The sequence below is a fragment of the Lagenorhynchus albirostris genome, chromosome 7 (assembly GCF_949774975.1).
Source record: "Lagenorhynchus albirostris chromosome 7, mLagAlb1.1, whole genome shotgun sequence".
NCBI lineage: Eukaryota > Metazoa > Chordata > Mammalia > Artiodactyla > Delphinidae > Lagenorhynchus > Lagenorhynchus albirostris.
The window spans coordinates 57,187,454-57,209,717 of NC_083101.1; the positions used below are offsets into that span (position 1 = coordinate 57,187,454).

Consider the following 22,264-nt stretch of genomic DNA (forward strand, 5'->3'; position numbering starts at 1 on the left):
GTACAGTTTTCCAAAACTCTTTTGGGGGAATTGTAATGTAAGCAAAAACAATTGAAGACTGCTGGTATATAGAAGAGGACTGTTAGCAAGTAGTTTAAATGAGTCTTGATTGATCTGATTAAGCAACAGACAGTTAGTTATTCACTTGTGTAAATGAGCTAAACCTAAAGCAAACAACAGAGACTAATGCTGCAGCTTGAACAACTTGTACTCTTGCAAGTCTTCCAAATTACCCTGTTAAAATATTTGTATAGATCTCATCAGGCAGGTGAATGGAAAGGTTGAGTAAGTGAGCTTCCTGTAAGAAAAGTGTATGCATAGGGGGATTACTTCACTTACTGTGCCAGTAAACCTGAAATTTTATTGTTCCCTCTCCTTTCCTGAATCTCTTTTATGTACTGAGGAGACACATAGGTATGGGATGAACCTCGGGACCTGGGCCAAGTGTTTGTAGGAAAGAAATTGAAGAATAACTAGGTGACTAAAGTGCTAAGGGAAGGACTTAGTCTAACAGAATGCAATTTCCTAAATTTATGATTTGGCAAGCTTGGCACCTGTAGGGTTTTAAATAACTTCAGGGAAACATTCCTACTTGTGCCCCATACAGCATGTCAAAGTCACTGCAAGCAAGGAACAGCAGAGTGCAGCCTGAGCATTTGTCCTCCTGGTGGATCAGCTGTAAAGGATCAGAGGCACTCATCACATCTCACAGGAGGCACTACCCCGTTGACTAAAAGTGCTCCAGGAGTGTGTCTCTGGCATCCATCCACTCTGAAAATGCTGGCAGTCATAAATGCCAGAGTCACACCTGGCATTGCTGTTGAAAAACACTGAACACCCCATGGGTCCACAGCCTGAAGGGGTTAGGGGGAAATCTGGGAAGTAGAATAACTGCTCTGCATGAGGAAGTATGAAGACAGACCTCTTCGAGTTGATGGAAGGTATCCTCTGTGTTTCCAGCATCTGCAAAACAAGTATCTAAAACACTGGAGAGGAGTTCAGAGGGGCAAACAGTGGAAGGTAGGCCAGGGGCTAGTAAGGAATGGCATGTGTTACCTCAGAAACTCAAGGGAACGGGGTGAACATCCCCTGTTTCTCACACTTCTTTAGAAACTGCGTGAGAGCAGGAACCCAGAGAGCTAATTGCTGGCTAAAGGGGCTTTGTGGGAGGTATTTGGGGGACGATGTTTAAACGTTGGGTGCCTTCCACTTGGCCTGGCCTACTGCCCTGTGAATGGCATCAAGGTGGCTCTGGGGATGGAGTCATCACAGTTACACTCCTGAGACCTCCTTCTGGAGACTCTGTGATTCCTCCAGGGCAGACACCACCGTGATCTTCAGCTTTGTATCATCAGAGCCTCATGTGGGGCCAGAGTCTATACCCAGAAAACGTTTAAACGATGAATGAATGGACCAGTTATAAGGTTTCCCTCCAACCTTGCCCACTAAAATGGCACAAAGGGAGGGACTCAGACCAACATTCCATTAGGACTGGTGTGTGCTCACCTGAGTTTCATTTCAGCCTCCCTAGCAGGTGAGATTCAGGAGGAGTCAGGAGGAGAACCCAGTCAGGCATTGTCACTGACACCGTGATCAAGATAGACACTGGAGGCATCCCATTTAGAGCGACTCCGCACACCCACACTGAGTCTTCCAGAGCCTTGCACTTGAGTCCTCTCTGAGGGTGATGATGGAAAGGATAGTACTTGTTGTGTAGCCATTCGCAGAGACAGAGCTCTGACTGCTTCCTGCCTGTGGGACCGAGTGGGCCTCCATAGGGCTTCGGGCAGTCCTTTTCCTGAAAAAGTCGGCCCCGCTACTGCAGGCAGCCTTGTCTGCTGACTTGACACTTCATCTTGAGACTGCTGGGTTGTCACGCTTGGCTCTGGAACTCACACTGCTTTAAAGCTGCTTCCTTGAGGGCAGGAAGATCTACAGGGGATAAAAAATGAAATGGGCAATTTTGCCAAGGATTTGCAGTAGCAAAACAGAGAGCTGACAATAGGAACATTCATTCTATTCAACAGAATGAGTGATCATGTTGTGTGCAATAAAAGGAAAGTGTCAGAGTTAGGAGAAATGATAAAATAGAGCACCAACCATTAAGTGTTCCTTCCTTATTTAATATTTATATTCCTAGCCATTGTTAGGGTTCCATCTCAAGCAGGGATGAGACCTGACTGAAGTTCCCTATTGTCTGTTTTCCTGAAGAAGTGCTGCACAGTATTTAATAATTTATCAAATAAGTAGAGTTCTCTCAGTTCAGCAGTCAGTATGTACTCGACAGTTCAGGAACATTTCCCCCCGTTCCGAGTTGGTATTTTGTACATATGTTTGTATGTGTGTATTTTATATAAAACACACACATATAAAATATATTTAGTGGGCTTCCCTGGTGGCGCAGTGGTTGAGAGTCAGCCTGCCGATGCAGGGGACACAGGTTCGTGCCCCGGTCCGGGAAGATCCCATATGCCACGGAGCGGCTGGGCCTGTGAGCCATGGCCGCTGAGCCCACGCGTCCGGAGCCTGTGCTCTGCAACGGAAGAGGCCACAACAGCGAGAGGCCTGCGTACCGCAAAATATATATATATATATATGTATATGTATATATATATATATACATATACATATATATATATTTAGTATGTGTGGATGTATGCATTTGCGTATGTCAGGGGAGAGAGGAGTTGATGTTTACTCTGGCTCTGTCTTAACTTTAGCTCAAGATCATCAGAAAGCCTAGATGAGCCTTTCTATGCAAAGGGCAGAACATCAGGAGGGATCTTGTCCTGGTTCTGCTGTTGGCTACGAAACCTTAGGCAGGGAATTTAATCTCCAGGTGTCTAATATTTGCTACCTGTAAAATGAGATAATCATACCTAACATCCAGAGACATAACGAATCATGAGTTACTGCATGTAAAGTGCCTGAGGCAAATGGAAGTTAACGTTCTTTGTGAGACAGGGCGGTAGCATTTAAACAGTAAAACTGTGGGACAGTTTGTGTTCCTTCTACATCATCCCTTCTCTCAAAAGAAAGATAGGGAGTTCTCTCCACCGTACCTCTATGAGAATTTGGGTCCAGATCCTCAAGAGGATTTTTGTTTAGGAGAGGATTGAAAGAGTAAAAGCATTATATGAAGAGAAGACTAAAAAGCTACGAAGAATTGTAGAAAGGATTCAACTGGTAGCGCATGGTGTGCAGGGGCAGAGAGCTACTCAGATTATCACCTTTAGATCCCTGCCATCAAGTGCCTAGAGGAGACAAGACTCTGAGGGACCAAGTATGTGCTGCCATAGAACATTTTAGTGAAGATAAGGAGTTGAATGGAGGTGGTTGGTTGCTTCTAATGCCCTGGGGAACTTAGGGAAAGAAAATAAGGAGCCTGGGGCTTTTAATTTAATGTAAGTGGTAATGACCTGTGCTGCTGCTGGCTGAAGCTCTAGGAGCCTCTGCGTGGTGTCACCATCTCTCCGTTCCCATCTGTGAAAACGGCGTGGTTCAGATAGGGGCGCTGCCCCGGCCCGGGGCCCAGATTAAAGACCTGCAGCAGAGTCACAGCCAGCATTCAACATGAGCAAGAAACAAACATTTCATGAGGCTCTGGAGATTGTTGCTGCTGGAGCATGAAAGATGACTAATATAAAGTCTGTTAACATATTCTTTTGGAAAATGCTCATCTAGTGTCCGATATCAGGGCCCACTATTCTCATAGCTTGTTCTTTAAAAACCTTTCCAAGCACTAAGTTCTCATGCAGGTCTCCATTGACCCTTTATGAAGCAACTACCATAAATGTTACCCAGGGCCACGACTCTTCCACTTATGAGCTCTGTGATCTTGGTGAAGTTCCTGAACTGCTCTGTGCCTCTGTTTCTACATCTATAAAATAGAAATATTACTATTGCCTATCTCATGGAGTTCAGAGGAATAAATTAAGTAAATAACGAATAGTATATGTATTACCCTCAAAGCAGTATCCAACATGTAGTAAATATTTATTAAATTTATTTATAAATATTTAATGAGTATTTACCTTCTTCCGGGTCCTGAGCCGTTACTTATAAGGGCTTATATGTAAGGGCTTATAAGGATGAACCAGAACATATTGGTTCCAATGTTCTTGGAGCTCTTAGGTCTAGGAAGAGAGATATATTTAAAAATGACTGTTTATGAAAAGGAATTGTCCCATGACAATGTCCATCAGGGAGACTAACCTAATTTGGAGCGTCAAGAGTGGATGACCCTGAAGGAATGACATTTAAGAACTAAAACGTGAGAGAGGTGCAGCCAAGATGAAGGTAGGGATGGTGGGGGGAAGTTATGCAAGTTAAGGGAGTGGTATATTCAAGGTCCTTGAGGCTGGAAGAAACGAGGTGCGTCAGAGAAGAGAAAGGAACCAGTGGGGCAGGAGCAGCGGAGGACAGCTCTGAGCCGCGTGGCAGAGGAGAGAGGGATGCCTTTGGGGGCGTCTCAGCCCTGGGTGTGTGATTGTGGGCAAGCTCATCTGCTTCAGGCCTCAGTTTCCTTATTTCTAAGGTAAACGATCCTTTCAGTTCTAAAATTCTTATTCTGGGATTTTTCTCACCTTTTCCTGGTTCCAAAAGAGCCAGTGAGGCTGTGCTGGAAGTTGTTTCTAATCAAGTCTAGTTGTGTAGGGTGAACTATGGGGAACAACCAGAAAGGGGGGAGGGTAGGCTCTTTCTGGTCTGATGCTTAACCTGACTTTTATGTTGTAAAATGCAGAGTCCTGACGGCTGACCCTCCAGCAGCTTTGGGTCCTTGGTTGGCAGGTGCCTCTAGCCCCTGCTAGAGGCAGAAAGGCAGGAGTCACGCTTACGCTCCCACTTCCTCCTCTGCTCGTAGGAGGGTGGGCTTAAAAATTTTTTTTCTGTTGCGTTTTTCTTCTCAGACTGCATGGTGAGATAATTTTAGCATTTATAGAAAATGGTGCTCCCCGCTGGGCTTATACATTAACCCCTCCTAAAGTGAATGGAGCATGCAGTGGAGGAACTTCGTTCTTTCCTCTTTTTCTTTCTTTTATTACTTTTCATTTAAAAAAGTTATTCACATTTAGTACATTTGAACCCAAGAGCAAGCAGAAAAGTTTTAAAAATTGGTAGATATTTCTGTATCTTAAAACTCCACTGGCCTAATTGTGAATTTCTGAGTTAGGCCACACAAGATTTTTCGTTGTGTGTCCTCTGACCTACATTGATTGCTGCAACACCAGCATCAGAATAGTTATTATTCTGTTGAGTAAATATGCCTCTGTCACAGATGGGAACAATTTTAGCCACAGTCTGTGCTGTGTGTCTCAGTGGAAACTTTACAGAAAAGTGAGGCTGGGGGAGATGGGAAAGTTGGGAGAATACACTTTGGAAGAGGCTGCTCTGAGAAGGATGCCCACCCTGCTTCTCAGCTCCAGTCCCTCCCTGAGCCAGCTGCCACTCTGCCCTTGGGAAGTAAATGTTGCACTGGGCACTGCCCTCTTCAGCCCTTGCTCCTGACCGAGGTGCTGTCAGAGTGCTCTTCACTTTTGATAACTGTAGCTGCTACCAGAAGACCCCTGGGATCATGAACTACAGGATCAACTGGCAGGCACTTTTGAACTGATGCCCACGTTCCCGCATATCCTTCCTAAGAGCATGTACAAGGATAATCCACACTTTTCCCTGAAGTCGATCTGCTCAAGAACACACCGGCTGTCTACAGGTCTACAGAGTCTCCTGTCCTCCTCCCCCTCACAGCCCATCTCCCACTTGGCTCGTGTCTGTCTCTGATCTTACTGTGGTGCCCTGCTTGTGTCGGAAGACCTCTGGCACGTTAAACAGAGGAATGATGCAAAACGCTGGTCTTAGTAAAGTTGAAAAAGGGAATGAATGTAATGACTGGGTAGCAAGTACTTATTTGCAACTCAGGTGGCTCCTTTTCGTTCCTTTTGGCAAAACTGAAGGACTACCCAAAGGAAGTCCGCTGATAGATAGCGATGGATGGTAGTTGAGAAAGTTCAAAAGAACTGAGAAACATTGCTGCAACAGAGCTCCTCCAATCCTACCCGCTTATTAATGTGAATTATTTTTTAAGGAAAAATATAATTAAAATGACACTGGAACTATATCACTAGCAGTGTGTGACATTATCTGTATTTATACAAGCTACTTTAGAAAAATCTTTGTCGGCGGCCCGCCCTCGCCGTGAGGAGGAGGTGGGAGGAGGAAGCGGCTGGGGAGATCAGCCGCGAGCTGGAGCGCGGAGCCTGAGTGAGGGAGCAGAGCCGCCAGCGTGCCCGCTGCCGCCGCCTCCCCTCCAGAAAGAACAGCAGGAAGCAGTTGAACATATTGATGAAGTACAAAATGAAATAGACAGACTTAACGAACAAGCCAGTGAGGAGATTCTGAAAGTAGAACAGAAATATAACAAACTCCGCCAACCAATTTTTTAAAAGAGGTCGGAATTGATCGCCCAAATCCCAAATTTTGGGGGAGCAACGTTTGCTAACCATCCACAAGTGTCTGCACTGCTTGGGGAGGAGGACAAAGAGGCGCTGCATTATTTGACAAGAGTCGAAGTGACAGAATTTGAAGATACTAAATCAGGTTACAGGATAGATTATTATTTTGATGAAAACCCTTACTTCGAAAATAAAGTTCTCTCCAAAGAATTTCATCTGAATGAGAGTGGTGATCCATCTTCAAAGTCCACTGAAATCAAATGGAAATCCGGAAAGGATTTGACAAAACGTTCAAATCAAACGCAGAATAAAGCCAGCAGGAAGAGACAGCATGAGGACCCAGAAAGCTTCTTCACTTGGTTTACCGATCATTCTGATGCAGGTGCAGATGAGTTAGGAGAGGTCATCAAAGATGATATTTGGCCAAATCCATTACAGTACTACTTGGTCCCGGACATGGATGATGAGGAAGGGGAAGGAGAAGATGATGATGATGATGATGAAGAGGAAGAAGGATTGGAAGATATTGATGAAGAAGGGGGTGAGGATGAAGGTGAAGAAGATGCAGATGATGATGAGGGGGAGGGAGGAGAGGAAGATGAGGAGAAGATGACTAATGGAACACTGATGGATTCCAACCTTCCTGTTTTAATTTTCTCCAGTCCCCGGGAGCAAGTTGCAGTCTTTTTTTTCTTTTTTTCCTCCTTCTCCTCTTGTGCTCAGTTGCCCTGTTTCTGAGGTCTCTTTTCTCCTTTATACCGTGGCTCACAACTTATTTTGGGGGGAAATACCTTGAGCAGAATTCAGTGGGAAAAGAATCTCTACCACTTTCTGTTCCAAATTCATTTTTATCCCTTCCTGTCTCAACAAGAACTTTATGGAATCAACACCACCATACTCTGGGGGAAAAAAGAAAAACCTCCTGCTCCCTTACCTCTGCTGGAAGCTGGAGGGTACTAGGCCCCTGTGTAGTAGTGCATAGAATTCTAGCTTTTTTCCTCCTTTCTCTGTATATTGGGCTCAGAGATTACACTGTGTCTCTATGTGAATATGGACAGTTAGCATTTACCAACATGTATCTGTCTACTTTCTCTTGTTTAAAAAAAGAAAAAAAAACCTTAGGGCTTCCCTGGTGGTGCAGTGGTTGAGAATCTGCCTGCCAATGCAGGGGACACGGGTTCGAGCCCTGGTCTGGGAAGATCCCACATGCCACGGAGAAACTGGGCCCGTGAGCCATGGCCACTGGGCCTGCGCATCCAGAGCCTGTGCTCCACAACAAGAGAGGCCCGCGCACCGCGATGAAGAGTGGCCCCCGCTTGCCACACTAGAGAAAGCCCTAGCACAGAAACGAAGACCCAACACAGCCATAAATAAATTAATTAATTAATTAAAAAAAAAAAACTTTAAAAAATGAGGTTATAGAAGGTCAGCAAAGGGTGGGTTTGAGATGTTTGGGTGGGTTAAGTGGGCATTTTGACAACATGGCTTCTCCTTTGGCATGTTTAATTGTGATGTTTAATGGACATCCTTGCAGTTTAAGATGACACTTGTTTTTTTTGTTTGTTTGTTTTTTGTTTTTTGCGGTACGCGGGCCTCCCACTGTTGTGGCCTCTTCCGTTGCGGAGCACAGGCTCCGGACGTGCAGGCTCAGTGGCCATGGCTCACGGGCCCAGCCGCTCCGCGGCATGTGGGATCTTCCCAGACCGGGGCATGAACCCGTGTCCCCTGCATCGGCAGGCGGACTCTCAACCACTGCGCCACCAGGGAAGCCCAAGGGAAAACAGTTTGACATGAGTTAACAACCAAAACAGGAAGAAAAAGAAAAATATTGGAGTTATTAAAATTTCAGATTATAAAAATTAAAGTGGGAAAAAGTTACTATTTTTCTTCAAAATAATGTTTCTAATTTAACATACTTTAAAGTGTTTTGTGGGTTGAATAATTTAAAAAATATCATGGCCTCTTCACAGGTTTATTATTTTTCATAGTCACCGGAATTCATCATATATTCCTCTGTAGCACATTTAAAGGAAAAATCATATGCAGGGAATCATAGTGGCTCTTTAGGGCATTTTTTATCCTCTTTTTCATCTTCATCCTCTTTTTCATCAGGATCGAGTTCTTCCCAGTATTTACTGAGTGGTATATGTAGAGGAGGCAGAGTGAAAGAAGTGATAAGTTGGAAAGAATTTTTACTGTTTCTGAGATAGTACAGACGGGTTCCTCTTGGATTTTCCGAATTTTTTTATACTTAATAATACATTTTAATGAGTCTTTGGGGGAAGTCATAACTTTGCTACATTGCTTATCTCTGCCGCCTGCTCACATGACACAATACTCTTGTGAGGTATAATATTAAAATCATCTCTGGCTAAAAGTGGATTTTGGCTTTTAGCCTAACACTGAGCAAATAACCTTTCCATTCCAAGTTAAATGTTCCCATAATCTCCTTAAAACCAAGTTTTCCTTGTTTAAAAAAGTTACCTAATATAATTCCCAAAGGGTAGGGTATGGAAGCTATTTAAATGAGGCTTAAAAAAAAAATCCTTCCCACGTTTTGCTGGCTTGGTCTTTCTTTTGCTAATATTTGATGGGTGTTTCTTTGCTAGGTTTGGAGTGAGAGGTCAGAATTCTCACAAGGGAGTTTGATGGTCCATCACATGGGTTCATTTCCTTAGCTCAAATTGTGGCTTAAAGCAGAATGCAGCTGCCTATTGCCAGTACGCCTTCACTGGGGAATCACTGCAGAAACTCTATCAGGCCCCATCTTTGTACTTGATTGTGACCCCATTATTGTCCAGAACTCTAAACCTCCAGCTCCCTCATAGCACAAGGCCAGGCTTTCTATGGTTTCCCCAGTAGGTCAGCCCCAAGGTAGATGAAAATTTGATAGATGTGCTTATAGTCTCTTTGGAGTTTTCTGTAGGAACTTGACAAGTAGATTCTTTCTACTAAATATTTTAACACACAGCCGTTAAAATGACATTTACCTCTTCTAGGACCATTTTTGACAGGGACATGTAGTAGTTTTATTTTATTTGAAAACATCATTTGGGGTTTTATAGAAAAAAATAAAATATTTATCTCCACAGCTTGTTATCAGCAGGGAGGATAGGCATTCTTGGATGGATGGATGGAAGGTTTATTGGTAGAAAGATTCAAGAAGCTATTTTGTGATAAAGGATTTCTTTGCATTTTTCCTCTAGTCAAGTAAATTGCTTGTGGGTTCTTGGTAGGAAAAAATAATCTCTCTGGTGCTGCTTTTAATTTGATCGGGTTTAAAATGTTTTCAGAAGGGTTAAGCTTCCCTTGTGTTAATGTCTGGTGTGGTCAAATGGAGGATGGCTTTGGAAAGGGCTTTTTTATGATGTTCTATTCAACCTTGCCACAGGAGGTTCAGTACAGTGGACCAGTCAAAACAATAACACCATTTTCACTTGACTTTAAGATGTGTGGTGTGTCCCCTTTCCCCCGACAGATAGTTCCTAAGCATATTTTTCTTTGACTCATGTGGTAAGGGTTTATGTTTCCTATGTTATATCTCCAGTGTGCCCAGCTGTCACTTTCAAAAAATAGGCACACACCACAATATTAACCCACTGTCATGATTTCTCATATATGTCTGCTGATAACTACACTTCACTTGCAAGGGGAAGAATTAACTGTACATCTTGTTTTTGTCCATTAGGTAAAAGTTTGCAAGATAAACTATAATCCTGGCGGGGCATAGGAGCATTTTTATGAGCAGGTGGGCCAAGTTGTGAAAAGACCATCATAAAGCTTAAAACTTGGGGAAAAAACCAAAACCGCCTCTGCTTGGGGGCTCTGTTTTTAATCTGATCCTCTGCTGAGTTCATGAATATTTCAAGGGAACCTGAACAGGTTATTCTTTCTTCCCTGGGGGCTACTGGGTGGTTTTCAATGGAAACATGCAGTTTGTCACTTATATAGGAATAGTTTTAACACTATATAAGTCCAAAGTGGAGGTCAGAATTCACTTAATAGGGAAACCCCGTGTGACATTTTGCCAAACTTCACACAAGTCTAGTAATAGAATAGAATAAATTTTCCACCCCAGTAACATAGATGTTGTTGAGTTTGTTTTTTTTCCCTAAGAAGCTTAACATCATTAAAAAAAAAAAAAAGAGTTTTCCCTCTGGAAGAAAGCAGAAATACATGCTCCCTATACTTTAAGAAGGATCTGTGAATCCAGGTGTTTAGTTTCTTACATTTTGATGAATACTGGATAAATGTATGATTTCAGTGACCCTGCTTTAAAAAATAGTTAACTAAACACGGCTATTGCAGAAAAAATGAAAATACTCAAAAAATGAAAACCCTGAATCTAGTAAGAAGATTCTCCCCCCCACCCCACTTCTTAAAAGTAAATCTGAAAAAAACACACTGGTGATAAAGAATTAAGCTGTGGTCATCACACTTGCCATTGAAATGGGAAGCCAGGATTGAAGAATGAGTACACTGGCTCACAGCTGGGAAGACATCAGCAGGGGGAAGAAAGATCACGTGTTGCTGAGGGAGGCTGAACAGGGGAACTTGGTACAGACTAGTTTGAGAAGAGTTGTTGATGCTTGTCCTGCCACGGGGCTCAGCCACAGGCTCAGCAAATGGGGCTACGCTGTTCTGTGAAGATTTATTGAAAAATCACACCCTTTTTGTTCCTCAGTGGAATAATCCCCTTATAACTGGTGCAATCTGATTTTCTGCCTCATTTGTATCCTATGTTCAAGCTCGTGTGCCTTTTGCTGTGGGAACCGGAAAGGAACAGATACATTATCACATTCTACTGTTTCTTTTTCCTTTTTTTCCTCATCTTTTAAAGGGTACAGTAACAATGGCCATGTTTGCAAAGCCTTTTGTGTTTAGGGAGCACTTCTGTATCCATTACCCCCTTAATTCCCACGGTGATCCTATGAAGCGCAGCTGTAGAAACTGAGGCTCAGGTGCACATGGGAACTCACCCAAGTACCCTGCTCCCTAGTGGGGGAACTGGAGCTCAAACTGCAGTCTCCCTCAGTGCTTCTTCTCTGTCAGGGAGCCGGATGGGTGTGAGTTAGCCTGAAATTTGCTCAGATACCGGCAAGCATTATGAGCCCCAAATCTTAACGTTTAGTACAAAAAAACCTAGAGGTCTTGAACTCTTCTGTTTCCTCATTTTGCATTCATTTGACCACAGTCATTTGAAGGGGATTCCAAAGAATACTGTTTTTTCTTTATCGTTTACCATTGAAAAGTACCACGTTGGCCTCAAAACTGTAGCACTGAAATTTATATGTATACATACTTAGACAAAAGCAGCTTGTCTTTTACTCCCTGAAGCTTGATGGACCCCTGTTCCATGGATCAGCTGAGGGGCTGTCTCATCACACACAGGCATACACATAAGGGGAATAGGGGTGTGAACTTCAGGATGAACCGGATTATCCTCATCTTTTAAAAAAGTAATGTGAATGATAGAAGACGACCACACTTTAGTTTTACGATCGCCAGTGAGCCATAATAGAAGCAGTAAATGTCTCTTAGAGTTCTTTCACACATCTGCTTTGGTAATTCACTGTTATGTTTGAACAGATCTCACAGAAATGGAATTTTTAAATATTGAGAAAATTCCATTGAGAAATAGAGGGAGAATGAAAAACTCACCATAAAAGCCATGGCAAGAATAAGCAAGATGTGGCCCACATCTGAAAAATATTTACTTTTAATCTAAATGAAGTTTTCAGAGAAGTTAGTGTTCTCACCCTTTTGCTGAAGAGTCAGTTGCTGGGCCAGTCTAATACCTGTTTGACGTTGTTTAGCCAATTTTTCATGACAGAAACACATTGTAGGTAATGTGGATAAGGTATTGTTATTTTCATGAAGAAAATCTGCATGGTTAGAATTACTTGACTCCTCTGTTGCCGTTATAAACCTTTTTATGACCTGTTCATGGCTAGTTGCAAAAACAGGGAAACTGAGGGTAGTGCACAGTGTCTTTGGTTCGTTGTGGAAGCAAATCTGCCAGTTCTGATTTTGAAATGTTAAGAAAGAAAAAAAAAAAAGCTCTAAAGATACCATGGTTTTTATACTCTAACCTTTTTTGATTATTATTGTAAAAACAGTAAAACAACAACCTTAAAAAAGAGAAACCTAGGGTTCCAGTAATCTAATCATGATGTTTTCCATTTTTTTTTACATCTTTATTGGAGTATAATTGCTTTACAATGGTGTGTTAGTTTCTGCTTTATAACAAAGTGAATCAGTTATACAAATACATATGTTCCCATATCCCTTCCCTCTTGTGTCTCCCTCCCTCCCACCCTCCCTATCCCACCCCTCTAGGTGGCCACAAAGTACCGAGTTGATCTCCCTGTGCTATGCTGCTGCTTCCCACTAGCTATCTATTTTACGTTTGGTAGTGTATATATGTCCATGCCACTCTCTCACTTTGTCACAGCTTACCCGTCCCCCTCCCCATATCCTCAAGTCTGTTCTCTAGTAGGTCTGTGTCTTTATTCCTGTCTTACCCCTAGGTTCTTCATGACATTTTTTTTCTTAAATTCCATATATATGTGTTAGCATACGGTATTTCTCCTTCTCTTTCTGACTTACTTCACTCTGTATGACAAACTCTAGGTCCATCCACCTCATTACAAATAGCTCAATTTTGTTTCCTTTTATGGCTGAGTAATATTCCATTGTATATATGTGCCACATCTTCTTTTTTTTTTTTTGCGGTACGCTGGCCTCTCACTGTTGTGGCCTTTCCTGTTGTGGAGCACAGGCTCTGGACACGCAGGCTCAGCAGCCATGGCTCACGGGCCCAGCCGCTCTGCGGCATGTGGGAGCTTCCCGGACTGGGGCACGAACCCACGTCCCCTGCATCGGCAGGCGGACTCTCAACCACTGCGCCACCAGGGAAGCCCAGTGTGCCACATCTTCTTTATCCATTCATCCGATGATGGACACTTAGGTTGCTTCCATGTCCAGGCTAAGTTAAATAGAGCTGCAATGAACATTTTGGTACATGACTCTTTTTGAATTATGGTTTTCTCAGGGTATATGCCCAGTAGTGGGATTGCTGGGTCATATGGTAGTTCTATTTTTAGTTTTTTAAGGAACCTCCATACTCTTCTCCATAGTGGCTGTACCAATTTACATTCCCACCAGCAGTGCAAGAGGGTTCCCTTTTCTCCACACCCTCTCCAGCATTTATTGTTTCTAGATTTTTTGATGATGGCCATTCTGACTGGTGTGAGATGATATCTCATTGTAGTTTTGATTTGCATTTCTCTAATGACTAATGATGTTGAGCATTTTTTCATGTGTTTGTTGGCAGTCTGTATATCTTCTTTGGAGAAATGTCTATTTAGGTCTTCTGCACATTTTTGGATTGGGTTGTTTGTTTTTTTGTTATTGAGTTGCATGAGCTGCTTGTAAATTTTGGAGATTAATCCTTTGTCAGTTGCTTCATTTGCAGATATTTTCTCCCATTCTGAGGGTTGTCTTTTGGTCTTGTTTATGGTTTCCTTTGCTGTGCAAAAGCTTTGAAGTTTCATTAGGTCCCATTTGTTTATTTTTGTGTTTATTTCCATTTGTTTAGGAGATGGGTCAAAAAGAATCTTGCTGTGATTTATGTCATAGAGTGTTCTTTCTATGTTTTCCTCTAAGAGTTTGATAGTTTCTGGCCTTACATTTAGGTCTTTAATCCATTTTGAGCTTATCTTTGTGTATGGTGTTAGGGAGTGATCTAATCTCATACTTCTACATGTACCTGTCCAGTTTTCCCAGCACCACTTATTGAAGAGGCTGTCCTTTCTCCACTGTACATTCCTGCCTCCTTTATCAAAGATAAGGTGACCATATGTGTGTGGGTTTATCTCTGGGCTTTCTATCCTGTTCCATTGATCTATCTTTCTATTTTTGTGCCAGTACCATACTGTCTTGATTACTGTAGCTTTGTAGTATAGTCTGAAGTCAGAGAGCCTGATTCCTCAAGCTCCATTTTTCGTTCTCAAGATTGCTTTGGCTGTTCGGGGTCTTTTGTGTTTCCATCCAAATTGTGAGACTTTTTGTTCTAGTTCTGTGAAAAATGCCAGTGGTAGTTTGATAGGGGTTACATTGAATCTGTAGATTGCTTTGGGTAGTAGAGTCATTTTCACAATGTTGATTCTTCCAATTCAAGAACATGGTATATCTCTCCATCTATTTGTATCATCTTTAATTTCTTTCATCAGTGTCTTATAATTTTCTGCATCCAGGTCTTTTGTCTCCTTAGGTAGGTTTATTCCTAGATATTTTATTCTTTTTGTTGCAATGGTAAATGGGAGTGTTTTCTTGATTTCACTTTCAGATGTTTTATCATTAGTGTATAGGAATGCCAGAGATTTCTGTGCATTAATTTTGTATCCTGCTACTTTACCAAATTCATTGATTAGCTCTAGTAGTTTTCTGGTAACATCTTTAGGATTCTCTATGTATAGTATCGTGTCATCTGCAAACAGTGACAGCTTTACTTCTTCTTTTCCAATTTGGAATCCTTTTATTTCCTTTTCTTCTCTGATTGCTGTGGCTAAAACTTCCAAAACTATGTTGAATAAGAGTGGTGAGAGTGGGCAACCTTGTCTTGTTCCTGATCTTAGTGGAAATGCATTCAGTTTTTCACCATTGAGGACGATGTTGGCTGTGGGTTTGTCATATATGGCCTTTATTATAGTGAGGAAAGTTCCCTCTATGCCTACTTTCTGCAGGGTTTTTATCATAAATGGGTGTTGAATTTTGTCAAAAGCTTTCTCTGCATCTATTGAGACGATCATATGGTTTTTCTCATTCAATTTGTTAATATGGTGTATCACGTTGATTGACTTGCGTATATTGAAGAATCCTTGCATTCCTGGAATAAGCCCCACTTGATCATGGTGTACGATCCGTTTAATGTTCTGTTGGATTCTGTTTGCTAGTATTTTGTTGAGGATTTTTGCATCTATGTTCATCAGTGATGTTGGCCTGTAGTTTTCTTTCTTTGTGACATCCTTGTCTGGTTTTGGTATCAGGGTGATGGTGGCCTCGTAGAATGAGTTTGGGAGTGTTCCTCCCTTTGCTATATTTTGGAAGAGTTTGAGAAGGATAGGTGATAGCTCTTCTCTAAATGTTTGATAGAATTCGCCTGTGAAGCCATCTGGTCCTGGGCTTTTCTTTGTTGGAAGATTTTTAAGCACAGTTTCAATCTCAGTGCTTGTGATTGGTCTGTTCATATTTTCTATTTCTTCCTGATTCAGTCTTGGCAGGTTGTGCATTTCTAAGAATTTGTCCATTTCTTCCAGGTTGTCCATTTTATTGGCATAGAGTTGCTTGTAGTAATCTCTCATGATTGTTTGTATTTCTGCAGTGTCAGTTGTTACTTCTCCTTTTTCATTTCTAATTCTATTGATTTGAGTCTTCTCTCTTTTTTTCTTGATGAGTCTGGCTAATGGTTTATCAATTTTGTTTATCTTCTCAAAGAACCAGCTTTTAGTTTTATTGATCTTTTCTATCTTTTCCTTCATTTCTTTTTCATTTATTTCTGATCTGATTTTTATGATTTCTTTCCTCTGCTAACCTTGGGGTTTTTTTGTTTTTCTTTCTCTAATTGCTTTAGGTGCAGGTTTAGGTTGTTTATTCGAGATGTTTCCTGTTTCTTAAGGTAGGATTGTATTGCTATAAACTTCCCTCTTAGAACTGCTTTTGCTGCATCCCATAGGTTTTGGGTCATCGTGTCTCCATTGTCATTTGTTTCTAGGTATTTTTTGATTTCCTCTTTGATTTCTTCAGAGATCACTTCGTTATTAAGTAGTGTATTGTTTAGCCTCCATGTGTTTGTATTTTTTACAGTTCTTTTCCTGTAATTGATATCTAGTCTCATAGCGTTGTGGTCGGAAAAGATACTTGATACAATTTCAATTTTCTTAAATTTACCAAGGCTTGATTTGTGATCCAAGATATGATCTATCCTGGAGAATGTTCCATGAGCACTTGAGAACAATGTGTATCCTGTTGTTTTTGGATGGAATGTCCTATAAATATCAATTAAGTCCATCATATTTAATGTATCATTTAAAGCTTGTGTTTCCTTATTTATTTTCCTTTTGGATGATCTGTCCATTGGTGAAAGTGGGGTGTTATGAATGTGTTACTGTCGATTTCCCCTTTTATGCCTGTTAGTATTTGTCTTATGTACTGAGGTGCTCCTATGTTGGGTGCGTAAATATTTACAATTGTTATATCTTCTTCTTGGATCGATCCCTTGATCATTATATAGTGTCCTTCTTTGTCTCTTCTAATAGTCTTTATTTTAAAGTCTATTTTGTCTGATATGAGAATTGCTATTCCAGCTTTCTTTTGGTTTCCATTTGCATGGAATATCTTTTTCCATCCCCTTACTTTCAGTCTGTATGTGTCTCTAGATCTGAAGTGGATCTCTTGTAGACAGCATATATATGGGTCTTGTTTTTGTATCCATTCAGCCAGTCTGTGTCTTTTGGTGGGAGCAATTAGTCCATTTATATTTAAGGTAATTATCGATATGTATGTTCCTATTCCCATTTTCTTAATTGTTTTGGGTTTGTTGTTGTAGGTCTTTTCCTTTTCTTGTGTTTCTTGCCTAGAGAAGTTCCTTTAGCATTTGTTGTAAAGCTGGTTTGGTGGTGCTGAACTCTCTCAGCTTTTGCTTGTCTGTAAAGTTTTTAATTTCTCCATCAAATCTGAATGAGATCCTTGCTGGGTAGAGTAATCTTGGTTGTAGCTTTTTCTCTTTCATCACTTTAAATATGTCCTGCCAGTCCCTTCTGGCTTGTATAGTTTCTGCTGAAAGATCAGCTGTTAACCTTATGGGAATTCCCTTTTGTGTTATTTGTTGTTTTTCCCTTGCTGCTTTTAATATATTTTCTTTGTATTTAGTTTTTTGACAGTTTGATTAATATGTGTCTTGGCGTATTTCTCCTTGGGTTTATCCTTTATGGGACTCTCTGTGCTTCCCGGACTTGATTAACTATTTCCTTGCCCATATTAGGGAAGTTTTCAACTATAATCTCTTCAAATATTTTCTCAGTCCCTTTCTTTTTCTCTTCTTCTTCTGGAACCCCTATAATTCGAATATTGGTGCATTTAATGTTGTCCCAGAGGTCTCTGAGACTGTCCTCAGTTGTTTTCATTCTTTTTTCTTTATTGTGCTTTGCAGTAGTTATTTCCACTATTTTATCTTCCAGGTCACTTATCCGTTCTTCTGCCTCAGTTATTCTGCTATTGATCCCATCTAGAGTATTTTTAATTTCATTTATTGTGTTGTTCATTGTTGCTTGTTTCATCTTTAGTTCTTCTAGGTCCTTGTTAAGTGTTTCTTGCATTTTGTCTATTCTATTTCCAAGATTTTGGATCATCTTCACTATCATTATTCTGAAGTCCTTTTCAGGTAGACTGCCTATTTCCTCTTCATTTGTTAGGTCTGGTGGGTTTTTATCTTGCTCCTTCATCTGCTTTGTGTTTTTTTTCTGTCTTCTCATTTTGCTTATCTTACTGTGTTTGGGGTCTCCTTTTTGCAGGCTGCAGGTTCGTAGTTCCTGTTGTTTTTGGTGTCTGTCCCCAGTGGCTAAGGTTGGTTCAGGGGGTTGTGTAGGTTTCCTGGTGGAGGGGACTAGTGCATGTGTTCTGATGGATGAGGCTGGATCTTGTCTTTTTGGTGGGCAGGTCCACGTCTGGTGGCGTGTTTTGGGGTGTCTGTGGCCTTATTATGATTTTAGGCAGCCTCTCTGCTAATGGGTGGGGTTGTGTTCCTGTCTTGCTCATTGTTTGGCATAGGATGTCCATCACTGTAGCTTGTTGGTTGTTGAGTGAAGCTGGGTGCTGGTATTGAGATAGAGATCTCTGGGAGATTTTTGCCGTTTGATATTATGTGGAGCTTGGAGGTCTCTTGTGGACCAGTGTCCTGAAGCTGGGTCTCCCACCTCAGAGGTACAGTACTGACTCCTGGCTGCAGCACCAAGAGCCTTTCATCCACATGTCTTTCACGCCACCCTAGTTTCGAATCTCCCGCCCCTGCCCCTCAGGCTTGGTCCCCGTGGGAGCGATGTTTTCCATTTTTGCTTATTCACTGAAATATTTGTTCTTATGTGGTGATTGTAATCACTGTGTTCATTCATGGTGATTTTAGACATTTTTAATTGTTCTGTGTCAGGGATTCTTAACTTGTTTCATGGACTCTTTTGGCAGTTTTTGGTAAAGGCTATGGATAGTTCTTCAGAAAAGTATTTTAAAATATTAAAAATAAAATACATAGGATTACAGAGGAGACAATAATATTGAAGTACAGTTACTAAATTGTTTTAAAAATTAGTTTGTGACATGGTAATGTGTTTTTTTTCTTTTTATCAATGCATTAAATAACAAGATGCAGAAATCTATAGTTACCTGGTGTCTGAATGATTACGAGCATCAGTGTTTTGAAACTGTGGCTTTGAAGATGAAGGGGAGGTCAGGGCGGTTGAGGACCTTCATGCCTCATGGTCCCTATTATCTGGGTGAAGGAGTAGGCTCAGTTGTCTTTAGAATGTGCGGATTTGGGCTTGGGTTCAAGAGTGGTAAGGTTTGGGAACAGATGGGGCAGCCTTGCTTAGCTCTGACTATGTCCTAGGGTCTGAGAAACCTTTTATAGATGTTATTTCTTTGAACCCTGAGAACAGCTTCATGAGGAGTAGTTGCTGTTGTCATCTTTACTTGACCAGTGAAGCAGCTAAGCTTGGAAAGATTACCCACAAATAGATCATTGAAAAAAATATTGACCATTTACTCGTCCTCAGAGGAAGTCCACCTAAATAATCCAGAAGCAGTATCCTGGTTAGTAAATCAATGCAAGGCCACAGTGGGGGCAGGGTTAGGGTTCAATTCTAATCCTTTGACCAGAGCCTGTTTTATCGCCTTTTGTCCATTCCCTCAGCTGGGAAAGATAAAAGAACTTCTCGGTGACCCTAAGGGCCACTTGAGATTGAAACCCCACATTCGTCTAATCTAGAAGACAAATCCCCAAACTCACCGTTAGGTGATTGTTCCTCCAGAAGCAGGAGGAGGGATGGGCTGTGGACTGGACAGTGTTCACACAGGGGGCTTTACCCTGACCTGGCTCTTCTCAGGGTCACAGTTTTCCCCAACGGAGAGGGAGAGGGTCTTCCTCTGAAAGGCTACCTGTGACACGTCTGCTAATGTTGAGCTAATAGCTTTTCATCACTGCTTCCTCAGTTTTATTTGGAGACATGGTGCTGGGGTATTTAAACTTAAGCATAAATTTTCGCAATGTGGTCTGCTGCTGGTATAATTGAAAGACAAGAGGCAAAGAGGTTGCAGCAGGCCGCAGAGAGAACCATTCATGGGTGACAGTTTCTCACAAGAGTCAGATGTATTCAGGGGCCTTGGGGCAGCTTCTGGTGTTTAGAGCAGGAAGTACACCCCAACATCTCGGTTTGTGTAGTGATCAAAAAAAAATCATGAGATCTCTTTATTTTTCCTTTTTCCAAACATTCATATAAGTACCATTCACCAAGATAAATATATGTAGCAGGAGTGTACATAAATGTTCATTTAAACTGTTAAAAAGTGCCTATGGGAAGTCAGATAAGAGAGGCGGTTGAAACTTGGCTTGTGGGAGCCAGTTCCTTCTCTGCAGATTAGAGATGCCTTTACTGTTTCCTCTCAGACCCGACCAGTGAACGCAATTTCAGTAAATATACAGAAAACAGGCATTTCAGAAACATACACTCCTCTCTAAAAAAAACCTTGAACAAAATAACCCGGCAACCTTTATAGTGTTGGATGTTTGCACTGTCTCAAAACAAATATTGCTAAGGATAATTAGTCTTTGTCTTTGATTTATTGTTTTTTTGTCAGATATCTTAAGGCCTTTAGGCTTGAGGCCAGAAATAAATAGAAAATGTGTCCTAGTCCTTGATCTGATAATGCCAATAGCAAGTCGTATCAGATATTCATAATAAATAAAGATTTTTTTTTTCCTGTCCTTGGAACAGCAGGAAGCTTGTAAGCCAGCCTCCCTAAACTGTGACAAACAGGAAAATTGTGTTTCTTTTTAGATTTAACAGAGAATTAAATGATTAAAATGCTATCATTTCCAGCATTAATTCAGAGCGATCTATAAAAATTCTTCTAAGTTATAAGTAACCTCACAAATTTGTGTCAATTTTTGTAGGTTAGAGAGCACATGTCAGTGTGCTGGACCTCGTTGTATCAGAAAGGACAGAGTGCCTTTTTTTTTTTTAAGTAAGTATATAATTCAGTAATTCTGGGTTCAATTAAATGCTTTATTCAAGGAGAGTAAGAATTTCTGTTTGATTTCTTGTAAACAATAATTTCAAAAAATGAAATTTCCTCTAGGAAACAGGTGCTCTTTAATATTAACATAAAAAGAAATAAAAGTGCAAATAAAAAGTACTTACAAAATGTTTATTTTGTGGTTTAGGAGGCTTGCTTTCCCCACCCATCAGCTGAAAGATGTTTAGTGACACTTAATAAGTACTCGGAATAAGGTTTGTTCTAAAGCTCTCTGTATGCTATAGTTGTATGCCCCCTTTGCCCTTTAAATCTGAAATAAACTTGCAATGAAGTATAGAACCCAAACGGGCTGTTAGAGAAGTAGAAATGATAAGTGATTGATTTTTCTCAGCATAGATAACATTGCCTATTTTGTGATTCAGCAAATGCTGCTTTATACCATCAGTGAAGTGCCTCTTTGAACATGAGATTGTGATGTTGCCTTTAATATTTAATTTAATTGCAAATGCTGCTTATATGTCTGGCTTTTCTGCATAGCCCAGGTAGTAATTGCAGAGGGGAAGCTCTGTTTTCTGCTGAGGGGGTGTCAGGAAGAAGGGCAGGAGACGTTCAGGGGCTAGCTTGCTGCCCCCATGACTTCTCACCATTTCTGTTTATTCAGGCCATGTTATTTTGGCTGTTTCTGTGACTATCCTTTGTGCCTGTGCTGAGCTGGATTCAAAACCAGGTCTGCCTGACTTCCCAGTCCATGCTTCTAATAACTGTGAAATACTATCCACGTAGGGAAGACAGGGGTGTGTGGTGTTTGGTCAGGGCACTCCCGAGGTATTTAGTTTGCACACATGCCAGGTGCCTTCGATAACAAGACGAGTAGAATTTGTCCAAACCCTCAAAGAGCAAAAGATGGATGAGCAAAGAGACATGCCTGGGCAACAGGCATTCTTAGCCCAAGGTTGTTGAGATTTTTCTGGGCTGCCCTGGAGACTTGCTTGGTTGCTGAAGCCACTCAGAAACCTCTTAGCTTTGTTACATCCATCTAGAATGTCCTCCCTCCCTCCCTCCCTCCTCATGCCTCTGCATGTGGACTGGCTGAAACCTGCTAGTCCTTCAAGGTGAACTCAAAGGCAGCCCACTCTTGCTGGCTTCCCCAGTTCTCTAAAACCTGCTAGACAGCTTCCCTGAGCCACGCGGGGGACCCCGTGTCCCCGCCGCCGCTGCAGGCTCAGCCATCAGGCAGCACGTCCCCAGCACCCTGCAAGGCAGCATAGGACCTGGTGTAGAAGCATTGCACGTAGCCTCTGAACACCAAGAAGTTAATTACAGGGAACTTCTGACTTTGGAGAAGCCCCCTTTTTACTTTATTATGAGTTCCCGGGAGCCAGTCTGTGGAACTGACCCAGAAGTGCCTGGACTTGGTGACTCATGGCCCTCAGTTCAGAGCGGTGCACGGGTCACCTGCCTGAGCAATCCTGCCACCTGGCCTGAGCCGTCCAAGCAGAATCGCA

At 41.6% G+C, this 22,264-nt stretch overlaps 1 protein-coding gene and 1 pseudogene across 3 annotated transcripts in view; both read left to right on the plus strand.

Annotated features, from left to right (window-relative positions):
* KDM4C (lysine demethylase 4C) overlaps nt 1–22,264 on the plus strand; it is a 400,008-nt gene that overhangs the window by 291,743 nt on the left and 86,001 nt on the right. The gene's annotated exons all lie outside the window — the stretch shown is intronic.
* Nucleotides 1,185–7,555, plus strand: LOC132523092 (protein SET-like; annotated as a pseudogene).